This window comes from Erpetoichthys calabaricus, chromosome 5, assembly GCF_900747795.2.
Source record: "Erpetoichthys calabaricus chromosome 5, fErpCal1.3, whole genome shotgun sequence".
Taxonomy (NCBI): domain Eukaryota; kingdom Metazoa; phylum Chordata; class Cladistia; order Polypteriformes; family Polypteridae; genus Erpetoichthys; species Erpetoichthys calabaricus.
The window spans coordinates 251,225,654-251,232,050 of NC_041398.2; positions in this window are offsets into that span (position 1 = coordinate 251,225,654).

Here is a 6,397-nt window from a genome sequence, read left to right on the forward strand (position 1 = left end):
GAGAGAGAGAGAGAGAGAGAGAAAGAGGGACAGAGTGAAAGAGAGGGGGGAGAGAGAGAGAAAGAGAGAGAGGAAGAGAGGAAGAGGGGAGGAGGGAGAGAGAGAGAGGAAGAAGGAGAGAGAGAAAGAGAGAAAGAAAGAAAGAAAGAAAGAAAGAAAGAAAGAAAGAAAGAAAGAAAGAAAGAAAGGGAGAGAGATAGAGAGAGAGTGAGAGAGGGGAGAGAGAGGGGAGAGAGAGGGCTTGCTGCCCCCACCGCCCGAGTGCAGCGGGTGACACCCCTCGGCCCCGCCCTGGGACACTAGTGCTGGGGTGGTGAGTTCATTCCAGGGCGGTGATTCTGTTTGGGCCCCCAAGCTTTGTGTGTGAGACGCCGACGAAGGCCTCGCCCCATTGTGCTCCTGCTGCCTGATGGGAGTTGTAGTCCTCACGGCGAGGCTGTGTTTGACAGTCTTTGTTGTTGTCTCCTCGTGGGTGGCGTGTGGCCATCTTACCTTTACTCCCATTTATTTATACCCAGACAATGGCAGGCACTTTGGCTAATAAATGAACTCATTTACATCGCATATCTTTTTTTATATTGTAAGAAAACGCCCAAAAGAGCTTAAGGAGGCAAAAAGGATTTTCATACAACGGTAGTCCGAGGTAAACAAGACCCAACATGAAATCTACAAACAAAATCCAAAAACTGAAGCTAAAACCCCAAATCAGAAAATGTACATAAGTCCAATGAATGACAGCCAACAAAACGAGGGAGGAGCCAGCAGTAGTGACATCAGACTGGCCCCGCCTCCTGGGGGACAGCGCCACATTGAAAGACACAGCACGGCAATACAAATATAACAGAAAACACACACAGGCTAGTGGGCCGTGCAGGAGACCACCACTGACTTCTCATCAATTTAGTAACGCGGGACGAGTCGTTGCTCCAAACACAGTCCTGGGTCATCCAAGAGTTTGGACAGGCGTTTGATTTCTAACTCAATATGTGCCACGACAAAGCAGAGGCTGTGCTGCTGAGGCCCAGGAGATGAAGTGCCCCTCTAAATGCCCGGCTAATCTCAACTCACTACTAACAAGAATTTACTTTATTTAGTCATCACTGAATTAAACAAGTATGGTCTGCTTCCAAAATGAAGGGACTGCTCTTCTTAGGTGCTCAATGTCAGGCGCATCCTGCACCCTATAATGTAAAGGACAGAACATCAAACTCCGCCTTCACCTGAGCCCGCCTACGCCTGACTCTGCCCAATCCTGTGTCTTCTATTGCAACACAGGACAACAAACCCCTCCCACACCTATAGACTCCGCCTATGCCTACACATAACTCCACCCCGTCTTGTGTCTTATATTGTTTGATTTCTAACTCACTGTGTGCCACGACAAAGCAGAGGCTGAGTTGCTGAGGCCCAGGACATGAAGTGCCCCTCTAAATGCCCAGCTAATTTCAGTTCCAGAAAATCCAAAAGGATCTTTAGTTTCTGTTGAAATTCATTTACCCAGCTGATGTAAATCAAACACAGGCGCTGAGTCTCACAGCGAGGATCAAATCTTGGATGCCCACCGCTGACCTCTGAAACCACCGTGACGGTGACATCACACGTTGCGCACTTCCTGTCCAATTTCTATCCCAAAGTGTAAAGAGCCACACTGGCATCTGAAAAAGCAGCAGAAAGGGATGAAGCAAATTAAAGGCAGGAAGAAGATCAGCGGCTCCCAAAGCCACCACAGCATGGGTCACAACACAATCATGGCAGCCACAGGTCAGTGACACATTTGTTAGGATTTAACTCCATTATACATTTTCACAGATTTGAGGACCCACCCACAAAATACATCAAATGAAATGAACTGAAAATACATAATCAGGGAAACAATACGTGAACAGAACAATACAGAAACAACGGAAACAATGAACAGCTAAGGAACACAAACACACGAGACAGCGAGACAGACAACCCAAAGGGAAGCAGGAGCTGAGGAGGAGCTCTGCCATCTGCCTCAGCCACCACAAGAAAAGCTTTGGGCAAAACATCCATTGGCAGACGCCTGGAGACCATCATGCCCAGGGGGTCCAAATCCAGCACTGGCTGGAGCTCCCACACCACTTCTAGTCCCCCACACTGGCTCCGCCCCCTAGCAGAGCCCTGCCCTCTCTGGGGCGGAAATGCAAATTAAAGGAAGCATGAGGGGGTGGAGCCTGCAGATCAATTAAAGAATAGCACAATGAGCCCCCCCCCCCAGCTGTCTATTGAGGGCTGCTGGGATTGCTCTGCTCCTCTGCCATAGAGAGGTCACATTACTGGGGAGTGGCGCCTTTCAGACACACTGGGATCAGCGGCGTCCCTGGTACTTGACATTAATGTCACAGCTGACCACCTTCAGACTTCACAGCTGGGGACTGTGTCCAGAAGGCCAGGCCCTTTGTCCTGCACTTGTTTTGATGCTGCATTGCCTAAGCCCCCCACACACACCCCCCCAAACATCATGCTGAGCTGAGCGCCAACATCCAGACTGTTGGGAATCGCCATCTCCTGCAAATGCACATAAAGCATAAAGGACAACAGGGGGCGCCATTGCAGGTGTCGCTTGTGCCCTCAGGCTGGGGTGGTCAGGTGTAGGCCGGGTGGGATATCTGAGGGTTAACATGGAAGGAAACTGAGGTGTTAAATGTGTCTTTAATTTTTCAGTTTACTACTAATAAGAATATATTTTATTTATTCATCCTCTAATTAAACAAATATTGTCTGCTACCACAATAAAGGCACTGCTCTTCTTATATGCTCAATGTCTGGTGTCTGCCCTGGGACCATCCTGCAGAACATCAAACCCCACCTTCACCTGAGCCCACCTACTCCTCAATCTGCCCCATGCTATGTCTTATACAGTATTGTAACACAGAACACCAAACCCCGCCTACACCTGACCCCGCCCCATCCAGTGTCTTATATGATAACCCAGGGTATTCAGCCCCGCCTACACCTGACCCCGCTCCATCCAGTGTCTTATATGATAACCCAGGGTATTCAGCCCCGCCTACACCTGACCCCGCTCCATCCCATCCCATAAGGCTAATTTATACCTCACTTGCCTGAACGCTAAGTGAACGGATTTGTCCCTCACATTTTTCCACTTTTTCATTCATTCTCACCATTCCATTATGCTGTGATGACGTATCATACAGATGTGAACATTTTCAAACTTCTTCTGCAAGTCTTTCCCCATCTGTCCCATGTTTGTTTCTGAATTGCAGAAGAAGACAACTGGGGAAATGCGTTTCACGAAATACTTTTGAGGAGGTGCGCACCAGGCTACTCATAACGTGCTTATGGCGCAGGCGCGATACAGAAGCATAAATCAGCCTTCAGATTGTAACCCAAGCACATTAAGCCCCGCCCACACCTGACCCCGCCCCGCACGGGCTTTTTGTTGCCACTTTTTGCGTCGAAGACGAACGTAAGCAGTGAACTGAACGCCTTTGTGATGCAGTGCGAGCCTGCGGCCACTTGGGGGCAGCCTCCTCCTTCCTAGCTGCCTCCTCCTCCTCCTCCTCTTCATTTGTATTCCGCGTCTCTCTCCTTTTTTCCGATGAATGCGCCGCGGAATGAAGCTGTCACAGCGGCCTCTGCTCGGAAGCCATAAAGAGGCCATCAAAGAGCTTCGTTACACGCAGACGGGAGAGAAGACCAGAGAGCGGCTGACAAGCGCGACGTCCCGAGTGCCGTTGTTAGAGCGCCATTAGCGTCTCTTTTCAGCTCGAGGACGGTGGCGGCGCACTTGTCGCTAGCGCGTTGGTGTGCGCCGGTTTGATCCTCCGCCGGTGTCGCCTCCGAGATCCCCGCGTTCCCGTGCCGCTGTCAGGACTTTGATGAATGTACAAATGTGGGAGATGCGGAGCCTCGGGGCCCGGCGCTGGCAGTTTTTGTCATAGGGAGGCCCCTCGGGATCGTGACAGCAAAGGCTGCGCTGCCGAGTTGTCACCTCGTATGGCGCTTGACAAATCAGGCGACAGGCCTGTGCTTAAGAGCGGGCGCATGGGTGGACCCGGGAGGAGGTGTTGTCCTTGATCCCGAGTGCCGTGTCTGCCTGTCATTTTCAGCACTGATGTGACTTTGTCACCGCATTGGACACGGAGGGATAGAAAAGAGCGGCGTCAATGGACGAGGGGCAACGTGGAGAATGAGGGTCTTCGGAAGAGCAGCTCAACCCGACCATCACTTGGCGACAGCCGCATGACACACCTCACCTGAGCCACGCGGAATTAGGCTAAGGGACAAGAACTGCTACGCCAATCGGACAATGCCGCCCACTCGTGGCAAAGGCAGGTGCTACAAATCACCAGGTCGTCGAGTCAGTTGAGACCCTGCCAGCGCGCCCACTGCAGACATCCGGAAAGTGCTCTCTGTGTAGGGTGATGTGCACCGTGAAAGGCGCTATATTAGGCTCACACAGTTATCAGGGCTGTGCCCGTGTCTGGCGTCTATTAAATCTCATCACCCACCAGCAGTTCCACTGCAGAAATACGGAAAGTCAGCTTTACGTGTCTGTGAAGTGCCTTGGGGTGCTACGCATGGTGAAAGGCGCTATATAAAACTGCAAAGTGCAGCCCCCAATTCTGACTACCACTTGTAATGACATTGCCCACCTCTGAGTTTCACTGAATCCCACTACTGGCCAGCATCTGTACCTTGGGGGCTTGTGAAAGGTGCTATATAGCCGCTGGAGAGTCACAGCTTCAGCCCTCTTTATGGACTCCGTGGCTGATCCTAAGTGGGCTACTCCTGTGCTTCAGACAAAGACATGAAGGGTCTGCACCCACTAAACTCTTAGTGGTGGTGTGCAGGGTGAAAGGCGCTATATAAAACCACCATTCTCACCCACCGCAGAAATACTAACATAGCCTTCTCATGGTTGTAAGTGGTTTTGGATGGCAAAGGCGCTATATTAGAGTGACACGGTGATCAGGACAATGCCCGCTTCAGACTTTTACAGAATCACATTACTTGCCAGTGCCATTCATTGAAGATCTATGCCTCTGCTGTACCTGCAAAGCACCTTGGGATGGTGTGCACTGTGAAAGGCACTATATAAAACGAAAAAGTCACAAGTTCAGCCCCCCACCCCGACTACCAGCCTTGTAGCATAAACACAGACATCAATTAACTGCACTGGTGAACCACTTGGAGACGGGGTGCACCAGAAGGTTGCTGGTTCGAATCCCCGTCACTGCCAAAAAGAGATCCTACTCTGCTGGGCCCTTGAGCAAGACCCTTAACCTGCAATTGCTCCGGGGGCGCTGGCTGTACAATGGCTGACCCTGCACTCTGTCTGACCCCAAGGGGGTATGCGAAAACGAACAAATTCCTAATACAAGAAATTGTATAAGGCGAAATAAAGAACAAAAAATAAATAATGTCAGACTGTCACTTATTACTGACACCCTGTGTGACCCCAAAGGGATGCATCATAAGACATTGAAACAACTGAAAGGCACTATATAAAATGAGAATGTCACATGTTTGTTTCTGAATTGCAGAAGAAGACAACTGGAAATGCGTTTCACGAAATACGTAATTATGAAACTGGCCAATCAGAGTTGTGACCCATGGCTTTGTCAGGTCTCACATGGTCGTAAAGTATTTAGAGGTATGGTGCATAGTGAAAGGCGCTATATAAGTTCAGAAAGTCCTTCCTACTAACTTGCCATCTGACTCTGTAGGAGTTACGTCACCTGACACTGAAGAGGTAATTGGAAAGGAAAGGAGCTATATGACACCAGTGCCAGGGCAGTGCCCACCATCAGTGCTCCCATTACAGAAAAGTAAATCGGGATGGTGTGCACCGTGCAGGGTGCTATATGGAATCAGAAGATCACACGTTTGGTCCTCACAACTGACTTCCTGTGTAACGTCAAAGGAGTCCCTTGGTCTGCCATTGTGGCAACAGAGAAATGACTGGAAAGGAAAAGGGACTGTGTGAAATATGAAAGGCGCTATATAAAATCAGAACATCACAGGTTCTCACCTGCACCTGACCCTCAATAAGTAACTTCACTTGACACCGCAGAAACACAGAAATGACTGGAAAGCCGTTACAGGAGGCGCACACTGTGAAAGGCACTATATAAGATCACACGGGTTTTAGGGTCCATGAAGAGTATTCATCTGGATAGATAGACAGATAGATGGATGGATAGAAAAGGGGCTACATAATCATAATAAGACGTGGTATGAGAGATGGTGTGATAGAACTGGGGCGCCACAAACACATAATAATGCAGTCCCGGGTTCAAAACAAACATTACACAATACCTCCTAAAGTAACAAGCACAAGTGATCTCTCCACAACTCCCTTGACACCTGTGGCAGAGCGACGGGCGCTGAGCAGGCTCCTATCAAT